Consider the following 25,177-nt stretch of genomic DNA (forward strand, 5'->3'; position numbering starts at 1 on the left):
CTGCTTCCAAGGATATGAGAGGTGATGCTGTCGGAAGCCGGGCTTCAATCATGAAGTGCCATGGAAATGTGACTCACAGGAGTGGAAGGTTTCCTCAGTTTGGAGGGCAGTTCTGAAATGTCTCTTAATACAAGATTTAGCCTCCGGAGCCTATGTGACAAACCCACAGTGACAGCTCGGCAGTCTGCTCTGCCTCTGCCCATCTACAAGACCTAACCCCTCACCTAGAGTAGGTTTATCAGACCTGGGACGTGCTCTGTGGGCAGGTGACATTATCTGAGCACAGTGAGAAAGTTGACTGAGTGGCACAAGCCCACATGGGAATAAAAACTCCTCATTTAAATGCAGAACTGGCCTCCACAAAAATTGATTGTCTTCTCCCAGATTTCTAAGAATCACTGCTTACTAAAGTGCCTTTAGATTCTTGCTTGACTCAGTATCAATGCCCATTTGCTGTTAACTTTATTTACTCTACCTGAGAAACCTCACTTGTGCTTCTACCTGGCTGGAAAGAGTGTGGTATTTCTGGAAAGCTAAAGTTCTCTTGTATGCTGAAGCTAGGAATCCCTGTGACCCAGCGATTGCCTTCCTAGGTATGTGCCCCACAGGAAGGCATCCAAATGTTCAGCAAAAGACATGTGCTTAGAACAGCCCAAACTGGAAACTAACCCCCCACACCCATCCATGATGAATAGTGTGTATTTACACACTGAGACTGAATGAACTCCGGCGACACACCAGGACTCAGACAAACTCTGCCAACACATGCGGGGGTGGGAGGAGCCAGAGAAGCATGCACACTGTGGATCTCACTTGGAGAAAGCACAAACAAGCCACCCCAATTTACGGTGTGAGAAGTGATGACCGCGCTTACCCCAGGTGGGTTCCTAGGGTGCTGGCGTGTTCTGCCTCTTGATCTGGGTGCAAACAGGGTACATTTAGTTTGTGAACATTAACCAAGCTGTACATTTATGATGTGCACCTTTCTGGGTGAGGTCATGCTTCTATAAAAAGATGTAAGCCAGGGAGAGAAAATGGTTCTCATACCGATCCCAGGACTTGTTTTTTCCTACTTCCTAGTCAAGTAGGCAAGAGGAAATAATTTCCTCAGCCACTGCTGAAGGGGAGTCCCTTGTGGGCTCAGCAGGTACCCAGCCCTCTGAAGACCGGTTTCAGCAGAGACTGTATGGGGGGTGTTTTGAGGGGGGGAAGGTAAGAGGACATCCTGCAGGTCAGAAATTAAGGCATGCTTTTTAACTAGATTGCAAATGCACTCTGACTTCTGACAAGATTCGTGACTCTCTCCAAATTTATGGTGACTCACCTGTGATCTCGTCAAAACCGTGACAAAACCCTGACCTACTTAGTGCTAGGAAAGTGCCTGTAAATGACATCGCTGCTTCCCTATTTAAAGCATGTCTCCCATGACTTAAGCAAGAGCAGACCAGAAGAAAATCCCAAATTCACTGCATTCCAGAAGATGGTTTTACATTTACTACTCGTCCCCAAAGATCCCAAATGCTCATGTGACATGCATGGTAATTAATGCCTCAGGTTCCCCAAAGGCGAGGGCAGAAGGTGTGGGTGAGACACCGCTGAGCCCTGGGTCCACATGTGCACCCTCATGCCACTGCTCTGCAGCCCTTAGTCACCACTCTACAGAGGAACAAGAGGAAAGCCAACCAGGCCTTGTGGCCGAAGACTGCCCACCCCCAACCAAGACCACCATCCTGATGGCTGAGAGGGACAGCACCCTCTAAAAGTACTTGGAAACAAGCCTTTGACACAACTCTTGGGGGTCTGCTCTTGGGAGCTTTCATCTTACATGTGACAAAAATGTTTTAAACGTTTTTCTCAACAATAAAAATTCCAATCAAACCTTCACTGATATGGTCTCCTTAAAACATGTTCTGACAGTGACTTTTTTTTTCTACCTGTGCTATGTCTCCATTTCTTCCTTTAAAAACTTACAACTTGAAAATTAAAGTCTGTACCATTTTCACCTAACAGGGTTATGGCAGGCCATGCCCATGTTTCCTGCAAATATCTATGGTGACAGCATCTCAAACGAGCTTTTGCTGAGCTGGGTGACATGCTCAAAGCCCAACTATGTCAGTTATTCTTTTTGGTACATATATATATGTATATATATTATTTTTTTCTTCCCCCCCTGTTCTATAACTCAAACCAAATAGTTTAAGGACTGGCAGAGCTTGCCTGTCACGTGGGGTATGAGGCCTAGGAATGCCCCTCCATCCTCTGTGGATGGGCTCTAAGCTCTGCACATGGTCTTCGATGGCAGGGTACCTCCCAGCTAATGCACACGGCCTCTGGGAGGACTGCCTTCCCACCCCTGCCCCCTGACCCAGGACAGAAAGGCTATGAACTAGGGGGATTGGAGACACACACTAGAGCATTCAAATTAAAGTTTATTCATTCCAAAGTCTACCCAAATTTCCAAGGACATGTTCACTTTGATGAGGAATGTGAAAATCAAGGAAGGATGATGATGACCCTTAAACACTCATCACTTGAAATGCCTTCTACAACTTTCCTATAAATAAATTGGTTTCTTGCCATCCAAATGCCTTCCTATTCACAACTTACCACTTATTTTAAAATAATAGTAATTTGGGGGCACCTGGGTGGCTCAGTTGATTAAGGATCTGACTATTAATTTTGGCTGAGGTCATGATCTCAGGGTTGTGAGATCGAGCCCCCACATCAGGCTCTTCACTGGGCATGGAGCCTGCTTAAATTTCCCTCTCTCTCCCTCTCCTTCAGCTCCTCTTCCCCTCTCCCCCGCTAAAAAAAAAAAAAGTTTTTTTAAATAAATAAAATAAAATAATGGGAATTTTAAAAAGCAGAATTCTTGGACATGTCAGCCTTCCCCATCTCACAAGGCACTGGCTATTCCTTCCGTGAGCCTAAACTGAATACTGTATACACCCATTTTGCTGATGTCTATACACACCTTGTCCCATGTCCTAAGCCTGTCTATCTCAAGGAGAGGTGAAATGAAAGAGGCTGATGAGCCGCTGGTTTTCCTGTCTTTGCTCCATACCAGCCTTTCCAATAGCTGAACAGACACACCTGCCCTTGGTAACCACGCAGCAGTGTTGGCAGGGGAGGCCTTCTTGCTCCTCTGCCCCCACGAAGCTGGTTACATTGTAGCTCTGCATAACATGCCCACTAGGGACAGGACAGGAAACCCCCTCTCAGCATGGGCCTCTCTTCACAGGTCCTGAGACCTCAGTGAGGTCCTTGTGCAAGGCCCATGATGAGGCCAGCCTGGGACATCTTTGACCACCCAGTGCTCTCCCTACCAGGCCCCACCTTGTGCCTCTGGAGATACCCCTGTCCTTCCTGCACCTCCTACACCTCCCCCAAGATCTTCCAGGACCCCACGTTCTAAGCTGGCCCTACACACAGATAAGGCAAGGCCCATGCAAGACTGGAGAGCAAAGAACTCTTAAGTGCAGCAACAGAGGGTCAGCCGGCCCCGTGGAGGAAGAGGAGGAGGAGAGGGAGCAGGATGGGGAGGAGTAGGAGGAAGAGAAGATATTGTCCTGGGCGCTCCAGAGCACAAGTGGGTCCACGGCCCTAGGGCTACATCCGCGGCAGTTCTCAGCACCATGGTCCCCAGAGCGCAGGATCTCAGGTATTCAGCTGTTCTGAGGGCTGTTTCCTCCTGCTTCCAGCAGCTCCTCTCTCTGCCTCAGACTGGCTCAGACCCCCTAGAAGTCCTGATCTCAGGGATCTGATCCACACAACTCCTTCCTGGTCAGCTGAGCAATTCCTATGAGGCCAAAAGCAGCCACTGCTCTCTCTGGGGCCCAGACTGTTGGGTCTGTAATCAAAGGAACGAGACTGATACAAAGCGAAGGTCAAGCAAAGCTTTATTTCATGCCAAGCATCGAGAATCAAACTGACTGGTCAGGGCCATCTCTTACAAAGAGGCGACCCTTGCGGGCCTCACAGACTAACTTTTATAGAGCAAAGCCATGTGGTTGAGCCTGGCTACACATAGGTAGTCAATGAGATTATAATTTACCCTAGTAGATATTTGAACTAGCCTATCACCTTGGTCAGAATTGGTACCCAAAAGGTGGGGCCCACTCTCCCTGGTAGCTAGGGAGACAGTATGCACGCCCCACTGATTGGATGTCTCCACGTGGCCTGACCTGCCCTTGTATCTGGGCTTTGCAAGTAAGTTCCTCTGGGAGGGGTAAGGTCAATCTAAGTTTAACTGCATAGGGTCAATCTAAGTTTACTGCATAAACAACAAAATGGCTCCCTCTGGCTAAGGAGGCCCTTAGACCTCCTTAAACACAGACCATTGTTTAGCTTTCTTTGCTGGAGGTCTAGAGAGAAAATGGGGCATCACAAAGAGACCCGAGTACAACTGCCGAGGAGGCCGAATGAAAACCAAGAGAACAGGAATAAAGGGAGAGCTCTGACAATGGCACTCAGGAGCAGAAATGGGAGGAAGTGCGGCTCTCCCAGTGGTGGTGATCTGACCTGTGGCACTGGAACGATGCACCCACTTGACCTGGAACACGTCCACGGTGCAGCCACAGAGCCCTGCCCTCAACATGCTGTGATGGAGGAATGCAACCACTTGACATGGAGCATGTCCACGACGTAGCCACAGAGCCCCGCCCTCGACATGCCGCGCTGGAGCGATGCGCCCTTTTGACCTGGAACATGTCCACGGTGTGGCCACAGTGCCCCACACATGATATGCCACGCTGGAGCAATGCACCCTCTTGACCTGGAACACGTCCACAGGGAACCCTCAATCAATAGTCCCTCCCTCACCCACAGCACATTCAGCTGAGGCAGGGCCATGTGGCCACAGAAACCTCAGCTTAAGAGGAATATTTAATACTGTGGAAAAGCCTCAAGAAATCACTCCAGGTGAAAAGAGAAACAAAACTGGATAAAACCTCCTTGGCACACATGGTTACCTCTTTTCCAATGGGTATTTTTCCAAAGAGTATTTTCTACTTTGATGAGGGAGAATATGTCGAGACAAAGTGTCTGTTGAATGAATGAGGTGACAGGAAGCCAAGGGCAGCTCATTTTCACCAAGATGAAATGCAGGAAGAGAGTCAGTAAGACGCCAAAGAGTTGCCCTGCTGGTTCCTCATGCAGAGGGGACAGTGGAGACTCCCTCTCACCCTCCCCCAAACTCCGTCGAGGAAGATGGACGCCCAGTTGGTCTGCCGTCTCTGTCATCTTTTGGGTGGATCAGGGAGCATGGAATGAGTGCTAAATGTCAGGACATGCTCAGACTACAGAGAAAGCTTAAGACATAACAGGGGACACTTGGAGACATGTCACATAAACTCATGACCATGTCAAACCTTCCACAAGTCAAAAGAGGTAATGGGTGGTCTGTGCTCCTACTATCCCACCTCATTCCCAACATGCAGAAGAACAGCAGCCAGAGCAGGACCAGGTGAATACCTGCCTGATGGGAGTGCAGACAGAAATGAACAAAGGGGTACAGTAAGAACAAAGGGCAAGACGAGTGCTTTCTAGTGCTATGTACAACTATTAGTGTCCCCCCTCAACTACCAGGAGAAGGAGGCTAGTTGTAAAGACTCCAGGTCATAGTGACTTGGTAAGAGTTCTACACTCCAATGAAGTAACAGAATGACTTCAGACCCCAAATCTACTATGTGCATGTTTTTGTTTTTGTTTTGGGGGGGAGGGATAAGATACTGCAAGACTTTGGGGGGTACTAATGGTGCAAGGGAGTGCAAAACAAGTAATTACTTGCTTCTGGAAATCTAAAGAGTTTTTCCTAGGCCATGACCATGAAAAGCACCATCCACAACAAGGGAGGCACCCCAGGAGTGAGATTTATGAACACACAAAGATGGGCAACCTGCTCTTTGGGAGCTAAGACCCTAAGTGTAGAGTTCCCAAGAAGACATGCACTCTGTGATGTGAGGGCATAGTTTAAAGATTCTGGGATGGGGGCAGGCTGGGAAATGCCTTCAGAAGAAAAACCATAAAAAGTGTCATGGGGGAAGTGGGGGGTGCCTGAAAGTCAGGCTCTACAGGTACCTAGGAATGGGCAGGGAAACCGGCAGCCAAGATCAGAGCAAGGCAGCTATGTACTGTGGCATAGCTGGAATGAGGGCAGCTGGGGTAGACAATCTGCCTGGTGTCCAACCTTGAACTTCATAAGATAGTTTCCTCATGGTAGGGAATACTCTCAAATGTTCTGTGCACTTTTTTTTTTAAGTTTTCTACAATCAAGCTTGCAAAAGAAACTTCAGTTGCATATCGTCTGCACAACAGTTTCAAGAATATTCCAGCCATTAGGGTATGGATTGCTTTCCTCCTTTCTCTGCACTGACCCAGCACTCATCTCCTGAAGCACCATGTGCTCTTCTATACCCAAGATTTGCATTTTCAATCTTGTTGTTATGACAAAAAGAAGCAAACAAGTAAACTTCCAGAAAATACAATGCACTCAGTTGCAAAGGGTCAGCCAGTACTTGGCCTTTGAGCAGCTGACAGTGTTCCCCAATGCAACCAATACTGTTCCAGGCATGACTGAGCACTCAGTCAAGAAAAATGCTCCCTGGACATTCCTAGGCCTGTCCTTTGGTGGCTTTACTTTCCAAGCTGTTCCCAACTTCAGGACAACCATCCATTCAATACACACACAGTGTCTGTGGTGTGTGGCTAGCTCTGTCCTGATCTCCACACTGACTACATCCTGTCTCATAGAAAGCATTTGCACAGCTCTCACCACAGGCTGCATGACTACAAACAAAGGGGGAGGGGCTCAGAGGAGCCTCAGCTCAGAAAGCCCCCAGAGCTGCCAAACCCATCCACCCAAGGAGTTAACATACAAGATGGCCCTAGGCTCACCGCAGCCCTGGGGACTGGAAATAAACAAATATAACCTCCCTGGCCAGGAGTACCCCCCTGGAAGCCAAGCCAAAGATGAGGCTGTGAACAAGTGAGAAAACACAATAAGCAGCAGCTCCCCAAAACAGGGACCAGCAGACCCAGCAAACAGTAGGACCAGACACCCCCTCGGCCGCCACGATGTTCAGGTAATAGGCTATTATAACTCACAAACTGTAACATACTATTTTAAGTGATGGAGTCAGGCATTTTTCAAAATGATCAAAACCATCAGTAAACAGTATGACACTTTTAAGAAGACCAAGGATATGGGAAATTAAGGGAACTCACGGAAATGAGTAATACAGAAACAAAAAACCAACTGGCGAGGTTTTCTAGTGAATTGCCATGCATCACGTGAAGGGCAGATTCATGAAGACTATCCAGAATGAAGTACAGGAAGCCTGAAGAAAGATAATGTGAGAGAAGGCTTAAAAAACAAGAATGGAACAAAAAAGACCAATAAATGAGTAACTGGAAAAGAAAAGAAAGAAGGGAAGTAGTAACAGGCCATCTTTGAAGAGCTAGTGGCTAATAATGTCCTAGAATTGATGCCAGCCATGAATCATCCACGGGGGTGGGGGGTGGGGGGAAGGCTCACACTAGTCACTAGATGGGAAGGCTCATTCTCTTATCCTCCCAGGTATCCAAGGACACTTCCGGAGGGCTAAATTCTTCAAGATCTCATACATTCTGGTTGCATAGCTGAGTCCAGGATGTCGTCCTTCCCAAACGCTGAATGTATTTTTCTCTTTCTCCACAGTTGCAACAGCACAGTGATGGTGTTGATCATTTCAATGGATCTTGGGCGCTGCTGACTTCTTGTCTCTACAGGGATGTGGGGCTCAGCCCTGCTGGCTTCTCTGAAGCCATGGTCTACGGGTTACTCATCCCCATGACTGATAACCTCTGTGTACTCTATAAGCCAGTGGCAGGCAGAGAAAGAAGAAAAATATCTAGAGATTCACCCTATTGTCATTTTGTGCATGGTGGATGTCCCCGCTAAGCAAGTGAAGACAGGGAGTGTGTGTGCTCTCCTCGTTCTACACCACATGCCTGGCAGGTGCCACAGGAACAACAGGCCGCAGGAACTGCACACAGGACAGCCTGCAGTGGGCCTGGCTGGGGCAAAATCCTCACCAACTCACATTCCTTAGGATTTAGGACTGCCCAATTTTAAGTGTACATGACCTAAGCAAGATGGAGAAACTCTGCAAAACTCTGCAAAATTTAGCATAACAATTAAAATGGAATGTTTATAACAAACAACTCTATCTTAGATTACTGCAGGTAAGCTGTTCCAAAATATACTTAGGTCAATAGATTTGCATGCACAAAGAGTTTGTAAGAGAATACAAAATGTTCACAAGCTTCAGTCAATCCAGCAAAGCAAGGGCCCACCTCCTGGGTGTGAAAAACTAACCGGGGAGTTTGTAAAGACAGTTTGTGCTTCCTGAGATGTGTGGCTAGCAAATTGTGTGCTCTCCTACTTGGCTCACCTGAACAGGAACACTTGCCTCCCAGAGTGGCTGTGAAATTTAAACCAAATAAAGTCAATAAAGCCAATGACAGTCAGTGACAACCACTCTTGCTGCTTAGGGAGTACGGCATTACTTTAATATTCATTAGTGATTAGGGCAGGAAGTATTCATTCAAGTCTTTATCGATTCATGTCCAAAAGGCCATGCAGATTTCCGAGATGTAGGCAGTTGGTCAGTCCAAGGACCCTGAGAGACAGCAGGTGTGGGATGAAGCCACAGAGGCAGAGGAGGCATGGGTCAGATGTCCAGCACAGAACCTGTCTGCATCCTTCTTCCAGATTGCTATGCAGGGGAGGGCCTAGGATGCTAACTCTCTATTATGATACCTTCTCTTCTCTAACAGTAAGGCTTTTGTGCAGAAGTGTTCTAGAGTCAAATAAAACCTCTTCTTAGAAAAAGAGCTCCAAAATTCCAGACAATGTTCAGCTCTGGTGAGAAACTGTGACCTGTTTCTCTAACTCAAAGGACAAGGAGTCCCCCAAAATTATAAGCAAAATCCCTCATCATCCACAGAACCATGGTGTGGTGAGACAGCAGCTTCTCCTGAGGGTTTACTTCCCCATACTTTCTTTGAAAGTCCCCAAAACAATGAAAAGGGAGAGAAAGCACTATAAAGTTATATTCTGTCTTCAATGAATCAGAGAGACAGACACAAGCATAAAGCACAAACCACTGAGTGTATCCAGAACCCACGTAGTCAGGACTGCATACAGCAAGCCAGGGCACACCTGCTGATCCATTGGTTGGGGGGTCAGACCCTGCTGGGAGAAATGGCCTGGCACTGATATGACTAGTCATGAAAGAGCTTGTGGACGTGGGGACAGAACCACTGCATAAACCTCCACCTGTGGACTTGGCCTCACAGAGAGAAAAAAGAAAGCAGCAAAATTTAAGACAAAAGGTCTGCTCAGAGCCACATCCAACTTAGCCAGGAAAAGAAAACCCATCTGGCGAAAGTATATTCCAGACCACAAACATGAATCGAGTGTGCACCTGCCCCAGCGTCAGCCCTAGCTCCATTCTTCAACAAAGATCTGCCCGTACTAAAGCATGACTAACACCACAAAGTAACCAGCAAAGGACTGAGACACAGAAATGGGGATGGAGGAGGAGGGCAGATGGAGATTGTGAAGAAATACTCGTAAGGAAATAGCTGAAGAGCCTTTTTAGTAAAAATCTCCCCCAGTCTCTGTTAGTTTCCTATTACTGCTATAATAAAATTATGGGAAGTTTGGTGACTTAAAACAACAGAAAAGTCCTATGGACACTCTGGAGGTCAGAAGTCTGCAATGGGTCTCACTGGGCTAAAAGCAAGGTATTGCAAGGCTGTATTCCTTTGGAAGGTTCCAGGAGAGAATCTGTTCCCCATTTTTACGCTTTTTATAGGCCACCCCTGTTCCTTAGCCTGTGGTCCCCTTCCAGGAACCACATTGCCCAAACTGTTTCTGTCCTTACCTCTCCCTCTCTGACTCTGACCCTCTTCCCTCCCTTGGAATTACAACAGGTCCACCAAGATAATTCAGCACAATACCCCCCATCTCAAGACTCTAAATCACATTGGCAAAGTCCCCTCTGCCATATAAAACCACATACTCACAGGTCCTGGGGACTAGTAAATGGACAACTTTGGGGGTCACTATTCTGCCTACCACATAAGAACCTTTCCCCTTGCCTTTTCCAGCATCTAGAGGCCACCCACATGCTTTGGCTCATGGTCCCAGGTCTAAAACAACATCAGGACAAGTCTTTCTCACACTGACACATCTCTGGCTCTCCCTCTTCCACGTTTAAGGACCATTCTGATTACATTGGGCCCTCCCAGTAATCCAGGATAAGCTCCGTATTTTAAGGTCTGCTGATTAGCAACATGAATTCCATATCGAAATTTATTTTTCTTCAATTCCAATTCTCCTCTTCTACGTAAAGTAGCATATTCAAGAGTTCTGGGGATCCAGAGGACAGTGACATTTTTGAGGGACTATTATCCTGCCTATCCTACTCTCCTAAAAAGATTGAGGAAATCAGGGGCGCCTGGGTGGCTCAGTGGGTTAAAGCCTCTGCCTTCGGCTCAGGTCATGATCCCAGGGTCCTGGGATCGAGCCCCACATCACGCTCTCTGCTCCTCAGGGAGCCTGCTTCCTCCTCTCTCTCTGCCTGCCTCTCTGCCTAGTTGTGATTTCTCTCTGTCAAATAAATAAAAAATATTAAAAAAAAAGATTTAGGAAATCGAAGACGATAATATAAACCAACAGAAAGAGAAGAAGAGCTTAGGAAAGAAATGGAGAAATAAAAAATAAAATAAATGGGCTATGGAGGAAAATCACACTAGAAACAATTAAATAACAGAATGAAAACAATCAACCAAAGAGACAAGCAAATGAGACGTGAAAGGAAAGAGATGACAGATAGGACACAGAAGAAACAGTACTTACATAATTAACATTTGTGAATTATTAACAGAAAAAGGTCAATGATAGAATAAAATGAAACTCCTGAAATAAAGTGTCTTGTGTGCATAAATTGAAAGGGTATATTTTGCTTCTTTTAAGGAAAGTGACACTGAAAGATCAGCATCCAGAAACAGCCCCATGAAATGACTGAACCGACACAATCATGCAAACAACTAGGCTGAAAACAGGAGGAGTTCAAATTTCTCCACAGTCATGCTCAGTGCTGAAAGACAGCAGAAATATTTCTATATAGTTTTAAAGGATTAGTGTGACTTGAGAACTTTATATTCACATACATTTTCAAGATAATTAGTTTTTTTTTTTAGTTTTCAGGAGAAACTTTGAAACTTGCAATTATTCTGCAGGTGGGTGTCAAGCGCCATGTGGGATGGGAATAGGGGACCTAAACGAACTCTGTAATGAACTTCAGATCATTGAAAGAGGAATTGCAAGAAAGCCCTTGAGAATTCCTAATAAAAGCACTGGTAACTGTGTGATCCTAGAATCCATGTAAATATTTCATGAGACCAAGTAACTGTGCAAACTGAGGTTAACTAAGAGAGGGCCCAAGGTGTGTGTGTCTTGACCATGTAAGGGATTCTAAACAACAACAAGGGAAGACTAGTGGGGGAGGGGAGGAGTCTGAAGGCAATGTGGCCACGTGACTTCCTCCTCTTTCAAAGCAGAAGGGAGCTAGCTGATACCAACTCTAAACACCAGGTAGAAGCAAATCTGCATCCCAGTTTTCCCTAAATTTTATAGGAACTGAATGAGACTACAGCTGCTCCCAAATCCACATCCTCCTCCTCCTGGGCATCCTCTGCTCACCCACATGGTGTATGGCCAGGGGACAGAGGCTGGGCCCTGCTGCAGGAAGTGCCACCTGGGAGGGCCACTGGGAAATCTGGGGCTGTGTCCTTAACCAAAGTCTAACTTACCCAACCGGGAAAGAGATGTTTTAGGAAACTTCACACTCCAAGAAATAAGATATTTGGCTTAAATTCAGTAAATCCTTCATTATTAAATAAAAACAAAATCTAAACGAGTGCTTATGATTTTACTTATATGTGGAATTTAAGAAACAAAGCTAATGAACATAGGGGAAGGGAAGGAAAAATAAAATAAGGTAAAAACAGAGAGGAAACAAACCATAAGAGACTCTTAACTCTAAGGAACAAACTGAGGGTTGCTGGAGGGAAGGGGGGTGGGAAGATGAGGTAATGGGGTGATGGGCACTAGGGTGGGCCCATGTTGTAATGAGCACTGGGTGTTACATGCAACTGAGGAGTCACTAAACTCTACCTCTGAAACTAATAATACACTGTATGTTCACTAAATCTGAATTTAAATAAAATTAAAAAAAAAATTAAATGAATGCTTTTTGAAATACCCTATATTACTGTGAACTCTTAGAAACAAACTGAGGGTTTTGGAAAGGAGGGAGGTGGGGGGATGGGTGAGCCTGGTGGTGGGTATTAAGGAGGGCACAGACTGCATGGGGCACTGGGTGTGGTGCATAAATAATGAATCTTGGGACACTGAAAAAAATAAAATAAAGATGTTAAAAAAAGGCAAAAAATAAAATGCAAAAATAGACAAATAAACAAATAAATAAATAAATGAATAAATAGCATATAGTACAGACTAAAAATGTAATAATCTCCTATATGACCAAGTGAGGAAAAGGAGAACAGAGAACAATGGGTACTGTATGCTCCTATGTGTTTTTTTTTTTTTTTTTTAAAAAAAAGATGTTCACATCCTTGGACATTCACAGAATATATTTCTAGAAGGATACACAGGAGTAATTAACAGTAGTTAGTGCCTCTTGAAAGAGAGATTTGGGTCTGGGATCTGAAAATAAAACATTTTACTATATAGTCGTTTGAATTCTTTTAACTTGTTCAAATACTGGATTTTCATAAAATAAAAGATTGACTAAGCAAAGGGAAAAGAAAAGAGCAAAACAATAGTATGGTCTATTTTTATGCATAATATCTAGGCTTCCACCTTTCTGCATGTGCAAGAAGCATGGTGATGCTGACGGCAGGCCTGGGGAAATTCTGTATGGGTTTAATCTTTCTATATTCCAGTACTTCTGAAGGAACATGTTTTACAAAAAATTTCTCCAAAATAGATTGTTATATTGGGGTGGCTGGGTGGCTCAGTGGGTTAAGCACTGACCTTGGGCTCAGGTCATGATCCTGGTGTTTCTGGATCTAGCCCATAGTGGGGTAGTCTCTGTACTCATCAGGGAGCCTGCTTCTCCCTGTCCCTCAGTCCCTGCCCCTGCTCGTGCTCTCTCTTGCTCACTTGCGCTCTCTCAAATAAATAATCTTTAAAAATAAATAAATAAATAAATAAAACAGATGGTTTTCCTCAAAACACCAAAAGCAAAGTGGCGTTCACTCAGGGCTGCCTTTTCAACTTTCCCTCTCCTGACACATTAATTAAATTCATCAATAGTCTGCTTGAAAAATTAATGTCAGTGATGTACACTGAACACAAGTTTGAATGATTCTTTGGTACACTCCCTCATAGGAAAGCAAAGAAGTGAATTCTGGTGGATGCCAGAAGGAAGGGTCCAGGTTGCCCTCTCCAGCTCCAGGCTATTTTCTGCCTAAAGCCACCTGTGAGCTCATGAACATGCCTACCAGACCTCTCTGGAGCTCCTGGACGAGCCCCCTCCCTTTCCAAGAGGCAGCTGACAACCGGCCTCTGTAGACCTTGCAACAACCCCACGAGGTCCCTTCTCTCACTGTCATTCCAGGATTAGGAAACAGAGGCTCAGAGTCGTAAGGACTATCAGCAAGGTCCCCGAGTTCTGCATCGATGGCACAGGATTTTCCCCAACCCCACTGAGAAGGAATTAATGCCCAGATGGTTTCAGCTCAGTCTTGACTGAAGAAGGGCTGGGAGAGAAGCCATAGGAAGCCAAAGGTCTCCTGGACCTGCTGTCATCTGTGAGAGAAAGGTCAACTGTTGGGGACACTGAGGCTGGGGAGGATGTGATGCAGTCAGGGACCCATTGCAAGAGAGGCAGCACCAACAGAAATGGAACCCAGGGTGTCCAGGCCCAAAGCAAAGTCTCTCTTGGACTCCAGCCCCCAGGTTTCCCCAGGCTGGAGTTATCTCAGCCAAGCCAGCCTGGGAGCTCAGATGGCCCTGTGCAGACACTCAGATGCCCACATCCTCCCCTGTAGACACTCTGGGAAGCAGAGCATGCTGGGAAGGCAGGATCCCACAGAAGTAGCTGGAGAGAGCAAGTGCAAGACCACTGGGCAGTCACGGCAGGGACTGACATGGACCCTCTGTGCTCAGTGCCCTAAATGGGGGGTCCATTTAATGGATGTACATGGGGCTGGCCTGAGCCAAGTTCATGGAAATACTCACGGTAAGCAGAAGGGTCAAAAAGAGGCTCCTCAAGTCTCATGTGCTCAGGGATTTGGGGAAAGCAGTAATACATGGGGAGAATACAGGATGGCCCCAAAGACTGGGGTGGCAGCCTTATGCCCACACAGTCCTTGCAGAAATGACCTGCAGCCTACTTTCAGCACACAAGCCTAGCTGCGCCAGCAACAAACATCCCTGGGACATTCTCTCTGAGCCACTGGGAGTCATGGGATGACAATGCCGACATTAAAAAACAAAAACAAAAACAAAAAAAAATGCTTCTTACATTCATACAGTCTTATACAATTTATAAAGTACAGCTTCATGTGCAGATGAAGAGACAAAAGCTGGGGTTTGAAGGGCTCTGGCTCCCCTCAGAACGTGCCCCTTGCCCGTGCTCTCCCCATGTGGTACCTTCGTGTGTGGCCTCCCCACCACCCCAGTAGCTGCCCAAAGGTGGTGCAGTGGCATGGTCTGACTTCTGTCACTGATGCTCAATCGAGACCCACACCCAAGCCCTTGGGGGAGCTCCCTTGTGGCAGCCAGATGTCCATTCCAGAGGCGCTTTCTCATGTCCTTCTCCACTGCTCATGGAATGCCACTGGGAATCCAGGGTAAAAGGCCACTACCTGCTCCTTGGGACACATGGAGAACTGATGGGTAGGACCATCAGGAACCCGGGGGTCTGCCCTGCTGCAGGCTGGGCAGCTCTGTGAACGGACACAGGTCGTTCCATCACACCGGGGAGTAGGCAGCCAACATGCCTTCCTAATCAGAAACCGTGCCCGCCTCTCTTCCTGCCTGTTAGGAAGAGTGGGACATGAAGAGCACACACTTTGGGGGCTGGGGGTGTGGCTCGGATTCTGGACTTCACTGCACCTGAAACACTTGACTTTACCCTGTCTGGTACCCTCCTGCACCACAGAGGGTTAATACGAGGTTGCATTCCTTGTCTTAGTAATGCCCATTCTTTGCTCCCTCCAGGGTGCCACACCTGGCCTCCTGAGCCCACTGTAGGTGTGTCCTGTGGGGCAAGGAGGAAGGACCACAGATTTCCCATTCTGATAAAGGGCTTTTCAAGCAGCATTTCTGTGAGCCCTCCCTTTATCATCATGGATACAGTGGTTCAGTTCCTTCTTTCTTGGGCCACTTTGGCAGGATTAAGAACATTGAAAGGGAGCAATGACAGAAAAGGCTAATTACTTGAAAGAAAAACTTCCCAGCAGTGCTTTAACCAGAAGCATCGTTTCCCACTCAGTACCTTGGGGACAGACCTGTACATCACAGTGGCACGGCCGTGTTCTGTTACTACCGGTCCAGTCGATCTTTATTCTCCTGCCAAACTGAAATAACATTAAAGCAGGTGATAAAGAATCTCTCTCAGTGGCAGACAATTGAGGCTCAAGGGCCCCCGTAGCCCCAAGGGGACCCTTTAGAGAAGGAAGATGAGCTCATCAGAGAGGCAGAGGCAGGCAGCAAGAGGGCAAAGGACCGAGTGTGGACAGCACGGTTGCTGGCCCCGGTCTGCAGGAAGTGGAGAGAGACCCAAAGGAAGAGTTAGTCCCTTGCTCTGCGGCATGGATAGCATAGAACACTTCATTTCTCTCCGCTTCTCTGAAACCCCAGACGGGAAAAAGCGAGGTTGGGAGGACGTTTGTTTGTTTGTTTGTTCGTTTTTAAACTCTATAGAGTGGGACACCTGGGTGGCTCAGTTGGTTTAACGTCTGCCTTTGGCTCAGGTCATGATCCCAGGGTCCTGGGATTGAGCCCCATGTTAGGCTCCCTGCTTGTGGGGAGTCCGCTTCTCCCTCTGCCTGCTGCTCCCCCTGCTTCTGTACGTGCGCGCTCTCTCTTCAATAAATAAATAATAAAAAAAAACTCTAGAGTATAATAATTTGTCTTATCAAACAGATACAGCTAATATTCCCTGAAACTGCATAGAATATATGTGATATATATAGTAGAAAGGGGTGCCTGGTTGGCTCAGTTGATTAAGCATCTGACTTCAGCTCCTGTTATGATCTCACGGTCCTATGATCAAGCCCCACATCAGGCTCTGAGCTCAGTAGGGAGTGTGTTTATCCCACTGCCACAGCCCCTGCTCTCTTGCTCCCTTGCTCTTTCTAATAACTTAATAAAATCTTAAAAAATATAATGGAAAATATGAAACTATAACTCCTCTCAGAATTTACCCTCTGTTGAGTGACAAGCAAGTCCTAAGAAGGTGAATCAGTAAATAATCAGTAAATAATGCTAGATTATTTACTGATAATAATCAGTAAAATTTTTACATGTTAGATTATTTACTGATAATAATCTAGTATGTAAAAATTTTGCATGCTAGCAAACTGGGGGCTACAGCTGGGAAATGTTTCAAATTTTATGTGAGCCATATTCTCAACTACAATGCTTTTGAACTCATGGGAGCTAAACAATTCTGGAAAGAATAGTTAAATGTCTAATTTTAATTCCCACAGGACTCGTTAAGTGCATTTAACAAACACAAGTTGAGAGCCTCTTCTGAACAAGGTACATCAGAGATCTCTTCCAGGAGCTTAGCGGTCAGGAGGAGGAGTGCTATCCACACAACTCATTTCTAAGGATACATACTTATGAAAATGCTCTGTATTGTCCTCCACCTAAGAAACAGATGCACATATTTTGAAGAGACCTCCGAATTTTCCTACCTGTTCTCTCTCAACAATGAGCTGGGTTTTCTTTGCCCTGATTAGTCAGCACTTAGAACTGGAAATTATTCTGCAAGGAATCATGGAGTTAATGGGATATCAGAGAACAGGCAGCTAGATTTTTTCTTTTGCCATGTGAGATTAGACCTCAGAAATGTGCCCAAAGTGGAGGCTAAAGCAAGAAGGAGGCCACCTCTGGGCTGGGAGTTCTCTCCCCAGCAGGCAGGACCCGTCCTTCACCAGGGCAGCTGGTAGGCCACAAACAGATGCTCATTCATGTCCATGTTTGTAGCCTGGCCCTCCAGTCACTCCATGGGGATGGAAGGAGTCTAATTTAAATGCAACTGTACACTAAGCTTCTGGTAATAAGCCCCAAATGTTAAACTGCAAAATTTCTCCTCCATGTTGACCCCTCCTCAGGCGGGTCCTGAAGCCTTAACTGCCCTTTGTGATAATGTATTTCTGAATACCCTCCCTATAAGGCTGCCCACAGGATAGATCAACTTATCTTTATTTTTATTACTGAAGGACAGTTGACATACAACGCTATACTAGCTTCAGGTGAACACTGTAGTGATTTGACAATTGTATACATTACTCAGTGCTCACCATGGTGAAGTGTACTCACCATCTGCCACCGTATAATGTTATTACAATATTACTGACTGTATTCTCTACTCTGTGCTCTTCGTCTCCATGACTTACTTATTTTATAAGTGGAAGTCTGTTCCTTAATCCCCTTCCTTATTTGGCCCATTCCCTCAGCCCCCTAGGGATAAGTCAACTGTGGCAGAAGAAACCTAAGGAAACCCTGCCTACCTCATCCAGTGCAGACAGAAGACCCTGAAGAGAAGCCCAAGCTGACAGCACATGCCCAATAACCCAGGGTTGACTGCCCACTTCCGGCCAAGTGGACCTAAGGACCTAGTTCCCAGTCAGCACCTCAGACAAGACAGACTTTGCAAAAAGAATAATCAAGGAATGTGTATGTGACCTGCAATCATGCCTGCATTTCCAGGCCACAGATACCCAAGAGATTCAGTTCGGCCTTTCCATTTGCCTACCAATAATTGCACATCCATGGTGCCAAGTTAAATAGCCACAGAGCTTTCAGTCAACCTAATAAGTGACAGGGCTTGCTAAAAAAGCCACGTCCTCCCCCATGCGCCTGCATTATCCTGAGGTGGCACAGAGACCTCTGGACCCTTCACCAGAGCCAGTGCCAATGACAAGGGGTACTCCATGGTCTCCGAGCCCAAAAACTTGTTCTGGGAATGCCAGCAGGTCCTACAAGGGAGAGTGTTCAGGGTGGGGAGAGTGGTGTAGACACTGATCTGGGTACACCCTCCCGCCAGGGGTAAATGCCAGGACCAGCCATGCTGGCAAGGTTGTAGGTCATAGTCACTGCCCATCACTGACACTGATGGGCACAACTCCACCTCTGGAATGCTCTTCTCTTTCCTCTCCCCAGCCCCAAGTTGTTCATGCAAACAACCAATCTTTCATCAATTCCAAGAGTAAGAAAATGTGCTCTGTAACCATCCAATGAGCCCTCGGGGGCTCAGCAGCATCCAAGGCACAGGGGACGCAGCCCAGTTTGGGGGAGGTTTGTGATTTATTTGAATTTAGAAGAATTCTCTTTAGTATTTTTTTTTAAGATTTATTTATTTTAGAGAGAGAGTGTGCACACATACATGCATGCCAGCTTGGGGGAGAGGCAAAGGGAGAAAATCTTTAAGCTGACTCCGCACTGAGTATGGCGCCCAACACAGGGCTAGACCTGACAACCCTACCTAATTACTACCCATTACCTAAATACTACCCATTACCTAAGTCAAAACCAAGAGTCAGATGCTTCACCCACGGAGCCACCCCAGTGCCCCTTCCTTTAGTATTTTTAACAGAGCAGGTTCACAATTTTAGATAAACTGTAAGAATCACTAAACCATAGGAAGTCATCTATCCTTCTTACCCAGGCTTCCTTCTTTCTCTACAAAACAAGACAAAGCAAGTTCATTCAAGCAATGCCTTGAGTTACAAGTACAAACTGTAAATCCATCAACTGACAAGAGAGAGAAACAGGCTAGTGATGAGTGAAACAGACATAATCAATCTCCAATTCCTTTTATTGGAACAACTGATGGCTCCTTAGAATTTAAGAACTCACTGCACACACTCCCACCTGATCCGCCCCCAGAGCCTGCAGGAGGACTAGGGCAGATATTCTCCCCCAGGGGGTTGGCTGGGGCTGTGCCCAAGGTCACAGAGATCATCGCGCCATCCAAGTCAGAGATGTGAACTTGTCCCATTTATTTTTATTGTTTAGTGGTGATTCTTCTAAGGGATAGCATGGTATTATTTAAAAGATTGGCCAAAAAATCCAATTCTTAATTTTTTTTTTAAAGATTGTATGTATTTATTTGACAGACGGAGAGATCACAAGTAGGCAGAGAGGCAGGCAGAGAGAGGAGGAAGCAGGCTCCCCACCAAGCAGAGAGCCTGAAGCGGGGCTCCATCCCAGGACCCTGAGATCATGACCTGAGCCGAAGGCAGAGGCTTATCCCACTGAGCCACCCAGGCTCCCCCCCCAATTCTTAAATTTTAAAAAGAAAAGGTTAACTATGTATATCTTAGATGTGGAAAGATCTTTTTTTTAAAAGATTTATTTATTTATTTTGGGGAGCGAGCGCACGCATATGCACGCACATGCATGCACAAGCAGAGGGAGGGGCAAAGGGAGAGAGAGAATCTCCAGCAGAATCTGTACTGAGCTCATGGCCTGACGTGAGCCTCAATCTCAGGACCTTGAGCCAAAATCAAGAGTTGGATGCTTAATCAAATGAGCCACCCAGGTGTCCCTGGAAAGATGTTTTTTAAAGGCATGAAATATTACACAAGCAAATGTGTTGCCCATATCTCAATAATGCACTTTTTTTTTCTAAACTTCAAATCATTACTAGAGGAACTGTGGGGAAAAAGACTGCCACCATGGCTTTTGGACTCCCAAGATAAAGGGGTACAATTCAGCTTGGGGGTGGGGGTGGTCTGCAAAACAAGGGGCACTTCATGTCCCAGGACATGGTGCATTGTGTAGTCTCTTGCATGACAAGGACGTGCCAGACCAACCCTGGGTTTACTTTAAGAACCAGGAGAGGGGGGCACCTGGGTGGCTCAGTGGGTTAAGCCTCTGCCTTCAGCTCGGGTCATGATTTCAGGGTCCTGGGATCGAGCCCCGCTCTCTGCTCGGTGGGGAGCCTGTTTCCTCCTCTCTCTCTGCCTGCCTCTCTGCTTATTCGTGATCTCTCTCTGTCAAATAAATAAATAAAATTAAAAAAAAAAAAAAGAACCAGGAGAGGGGGGCACCTGGGTGGCTCAGTGGGTTAAGCCTCTGCCTTCAGCCCGGGTCATGATCTCAGGGTCCTGGGATCGAGCCCCGCATGGGGCTCTCTGCTAGCAGGGAGCCTGCCTACCCCTCTCTCTCTGTCTGCCTCTCTGCCTACCTATGATCTCTTTTTCTGTCAAATAATAAAAAAAATTAAAAAAAAAAAAAAGAACCAGGAGAGGCCCATGTCATGGACAATTCCTAGAATGGAAGCACAGAGATGATGGGGATAAACCATGGGCGTGTCAGCCCCAAGGGTAGCAGAGCAAGGTCTTGCCAGAGGCAGCAAGGCTCAGCTTGGCAGGGATGGCATGTGGGGTATCTGCTTCAGCTCCACCCATTTGCCTTCTCTGGGACGAACTCCTCAACTCTCGTCTCAGTAACTGAGAAACTTAATCTAATCTCACCAAGGGGTGGGTGAGTGGTTTAGTCACACCAATCCTGAGTGCCATATGAAAATCTACAGTCATCTAATGAAACAATTGAGTGAAACACCAAACAGAAAAGGAAATTAATTTCAAAGTTCTCATTTTACATTTCATAAAAGTCAATACAACATCTTACTCATGCATATTCATTCAGACATCAAATTTCCATTACATTTATAAGGAAAACGAGGTAAGATTAAATTAAGTTCAAATAGAAAATAATTCCCTGGAAGGAGACTCAAAATCCTTCAAACCTAGAAAATGAGTTTACTTTAGACTTATCTGCTTAAACCATGAGAGAGGCCTTTAGAATTTCCATCAGCAGTAATGTGCATTTGACTTCTCACAATGTGGGTTGGTGGATAACACAAATCTGTAATAGCAAGGGCTGGGGTTTCATGGAAGAGAGTGATTTTATTAGATAAGGCCTTGGAGACAAAGGAAGTTAGCTCTTTCCTTTTCCCACAAGGAGCCTAGAGCATGGTCACACCCTGTGCTGTCCAGGGTGGTGAGCTGTGGCTGATACAAGTGGAAATGCAGTCTTTACCCAATTCCTGGTCAAGAGATATAATGCCCAAGTCAGACAGCTAAACACACTGCCACGACACAGACATGTAGCGAGGCAGTGTCCAGTGCATTTCTCAATTTCAGAATTTAAAGAATTATTTCAACCATTTCTCCAGCCTGTTACTATGAATGATAAAGAACTTATCCCCAAGGTGTGGACGAAATAGCTCCTACATTGTCTGCTCTGTCTCATCTGCATGAAGGCCGTCTTGTGCTTGGGTTGACATATACACTATTTGGGATACAGCAGTATAACCAAGGGCCAATAAAACTCTACCTCCAACTTTCAAGGGTAAACTATTTTCAAATTAGATTACTAGTAGGAGCTAGCATGTTTTATTTCCACTTAAACGCCTGTGGATCTCAGGGCTCCCTTTGAATGAGATGTTCTTTGGTCTTCCTCATGGATGGACCTCTTCTAAAAGGATAAGGTGCCACCTGTTATCTTACTAGTGGCACATCCCTCCTGCCGTAGCCATTTACAGCACTCCAAGTAAAGAGTGTGCTTCAGCACAAAGCTGAAAAATTTTTCCCATTTGCTCCCTTTGAAATCAATAATTTGGTTTTACGTGCATTTTTGATGGAACAAGAAGTATCAAGAAATATCTAGACATAGCATTTAGAGAATTCTCTAGCAGAAAATCTATTCCCTTCTAAGGTATTATGTTTCCCTTTTGCATGTGAGTGCCATGAGGGACCTGGGAAAGAGGGAGGATTATTTGGTGCTCAGTACCACTCCAGATGCTGCAGTGATCATCAAAGCCATCCACCCATCCCAACCAACAAGATGACCCTCCACTCAGGAGCTCAGCTCCTGCAAGGAGAAGTCTCACAGGGAACTTGCTGATGAACTACCTGCATATACCTACAGTCAGATTAAGCACATGTAAGCAAAAAGCACAGTTGCCTCTTTTCTCCTGTTTTCATTTTCTATGGGAAAAGAAATATACTGTGAATAAACATTTGCTTCATTCCATCAGAGAAACCCCAGGCCAATAACCCTAGTAAGAGAGGCAAAGAAACCCTCCGCGAGGTGCCACACACAGTCCCAGGATTTAAGTGAACAGGAGCCGAACCCAAGAGGAAATCTGGCAGGACGTTGGCGGCATTTCCTCTGGCTGTCCTGGGTGGCAGTCATGTCCTCACCAGGATCAGGATGGAGGCCAGCAGCTCCTCCCCAAGCCAACACCCTCCCTTCTGCAGTTTGAGAAGGCATGGAGCCTTCAGACTAGAACCAACAGCCACTCTCCAAAGACCAGGAGCCCTTCAAGTGAGAGTAATCACAGTGCCTCTTTATGGGAGGCCGGAGTTCTGGAGCCACAATTTCTGGCTATTCAAGTAATCCTTCCTTCAGTTTCCACCCTTTGGGCGACAGGCACACAGAGGTGAAGTGCACACAAGCACACACTGATGTGCGTGTGCACACACACAGATACACACACACACACCCCTCAACTTGGTTATCCCCATCCTCTCCCAAGGTGGCTCAGGTAGAGAATGGGCCGCCAACCCGCGTTTAGCACGCCCCCTGCTGGCCCTGCGGGAGCTGACTCAGCCTTTAGTCTCTGGGCCTAAGACACAAGTACATGACCTTAAGATCCGAAGGGAACAAAAAGAAAAGCAAGGCAACTGGCTTCTCAGAAACAGAAGACATGATACTCTAAGCATACAAATGGGATGAAGAGGCTTTAAAGTGTTTGTTTTTGATATGTTTTAAGAAATAAATGACTACCTAAAGATTTAGTGGAAACACATTTCTATCTTTTACAAGTACTGCAGTGAGTTAAATAAAATAATGGTGAATATTTTCACAGGTCTACAGGTTAAAAAAAAATGGATATGTAGCCAGAGTGATTTCACAGTCTCAATTTCTGAAGAGTTCATAGCCTGGAGCCTGAAGAAAACAATTTTCATACTATTTCACACATACTGGGAACACTTCAATTATAGAAAAATCTCAGCCATGACTTAGGAGCTCGAGTTCCAGAGCAACGACACGCGGTGGGACCAAAGTCACAGAAACGTCAGAAAAGATTCTGCTACCAGGCTTCCTGTCTTATCCAGTCTTGCCATTGTGAATATATTTGGCAACTGCAAGAAGTGCGAGGCTGTGTACACACTGCTTGCTTCAGTGGGAGGTACAGCTCCCCTTCTCCACAAGGTGAGAACACACAGTTTAGCTTCTTGACAATTCCACTGCTGGCCTCCACCAAGGCTGGGGGCCCCAGCAGTTACTTCCTATGGAGACACCCGCAATACCAGATCCAGGCTGGGACACAGACTTGGCAAGATTTCGTGAGGCAATGGGTTCCATCCATTGCCACCCTGAACATCACCCTAAAGTAAACCACTGCTTTCCCATTTTCTTTGCTCCACTCCAGCATTTCAAAGCTTCACATTCTTGACCAGACTCAAACTTTTACATGGCATATGGTATTAACTTCTTTACAGACCCAATATGATCACACTAATAATTTAAGGCATGCTTATTTTAAGCAATTAGGGGTGGTCATGAATTATTAAATACAAAAATGTCAATACTTTTGTCCCTTATTGAATATCCTTTCAATATGATAGGCTTAAGTAGATATTCAGACTGTCTTGGGAACTTGCTCACTTTTGTTCCCATAACAATCAGTACTAATGGAACACTCACACACACACAATAATGATGGCCTGCTGCTTGCATTTAGGGGCAAAATTCCCGCAGAACTTGATGTGGCGTGCATGTAGGTCTCCAGGCTCTGCACTCTCTCCACTCTCCCTGGGTGCTGAATTGGCCTAAAGGATGGTGGGACACACCAGCTGCTACACTAAGAGAATGAAAGGCAGGGAGGGCCCCACAGAAGGAGCCACTCCTTTCCCTAGGGCAGGCTGCTCCCAGACCCATCCTAGAGGGGGTAGGGGTGCTGAAAGAAGAAGAGCTACAGATTTTCCTGAAGCAATCAAGGCCTGTAAAAATTTAGGCCACACTGTCCACCTTTTCCTGGACACATCATGTGTTACATCAAATATAATATCCTTTCAATTTTTTTTTTAATATCACAGCTCACTTTCATTTATAAAGACAAGGCAAGCCAATAAGCATGTAAGTGTCATGCATGACACTCTCCTCTGGATCCTTTTGGTGTGGATGAAGCGATTCCCAGACCTGCTGGGATCTAACAAGTTTTCTTTCAGCTACTCTCAAATCTATTGATTCTCAAGCCAATAAATAAAAATAAATATCGTTTTCACTTGTGCAATGCTGTTGAGTTTAGAAAGCAAAGGCAAATCCATTTTCTTACAAAGATTCTCTAAGGGCTGCAATAGCTGCACCGGGAGGAGGGTACACTTGAGCGGTTGTGTCCAATGAAGGAAAGTTTTTGTTAATGATGACATCACTGACATCTCTCAAATTTAAAGGAGCACTTAAAGCACAGCAGATGCAATTTTTTCCCCTCCAGCGAGAAGATACTGGGGAAGGCCTCCGGGTTCACAGCCAAATTGCATTAACGGTTCCCCTGCTGTCCAGCCAGAGCCAGAGGAGCAAGCGAGCGAGCTGTGCGCCGGGCCACAGTGGCCCACGCAGCCACAGCCCGAGCACCCGCTAGCGGCCTCACGCGCTGCTCCTGGGCCCCGCCGTGCCCGGGAGTCGGCCGGCGCCGCGGGACCCCCGGAGCGCCCACACGGTCTCGGGGTGGGGAGGGGCGGTCCTCCCACGCCTGTCATCACGTTCCAGTGCAGACAGCTAAGGGGCCCGGAGGAGACGCCGGCCCGGACCCAGCCAGAGCGCCGCGCCCTGCCTGGGAGACGC

The 25,177-nt window shown here is 46.2% G+C and overlaps 1 protein-coding gene across 1 annotated transcript in view; it reads right to left on the reverse strand.

Moving 5' to 3' along the window:
* The window catches only part of OTUD7A (OTU deubiquitinase 7A), a 387,396-nt gene that overhangs the window by 361,811 nt on the left and 408 nt on the right, over positions 1 to 25,177 (reverse strand). The gene's annotated exons all lie outside the window — the stretch shown is intronic.

This window comes from Meles meles, chromosome 6 (assembly GCF_922984935.1).
Source record: "Meles meles chromosome 6, mMelMel3.1 paternal haplotype, whole genome shotgun sequence".
Taxonomy (NCBI): domain Eukaryota; kingdom Metazoa; phylum Chordata; class Mammalia; order Carnivora; family Mustelidae; genus Meles; species Meles meles.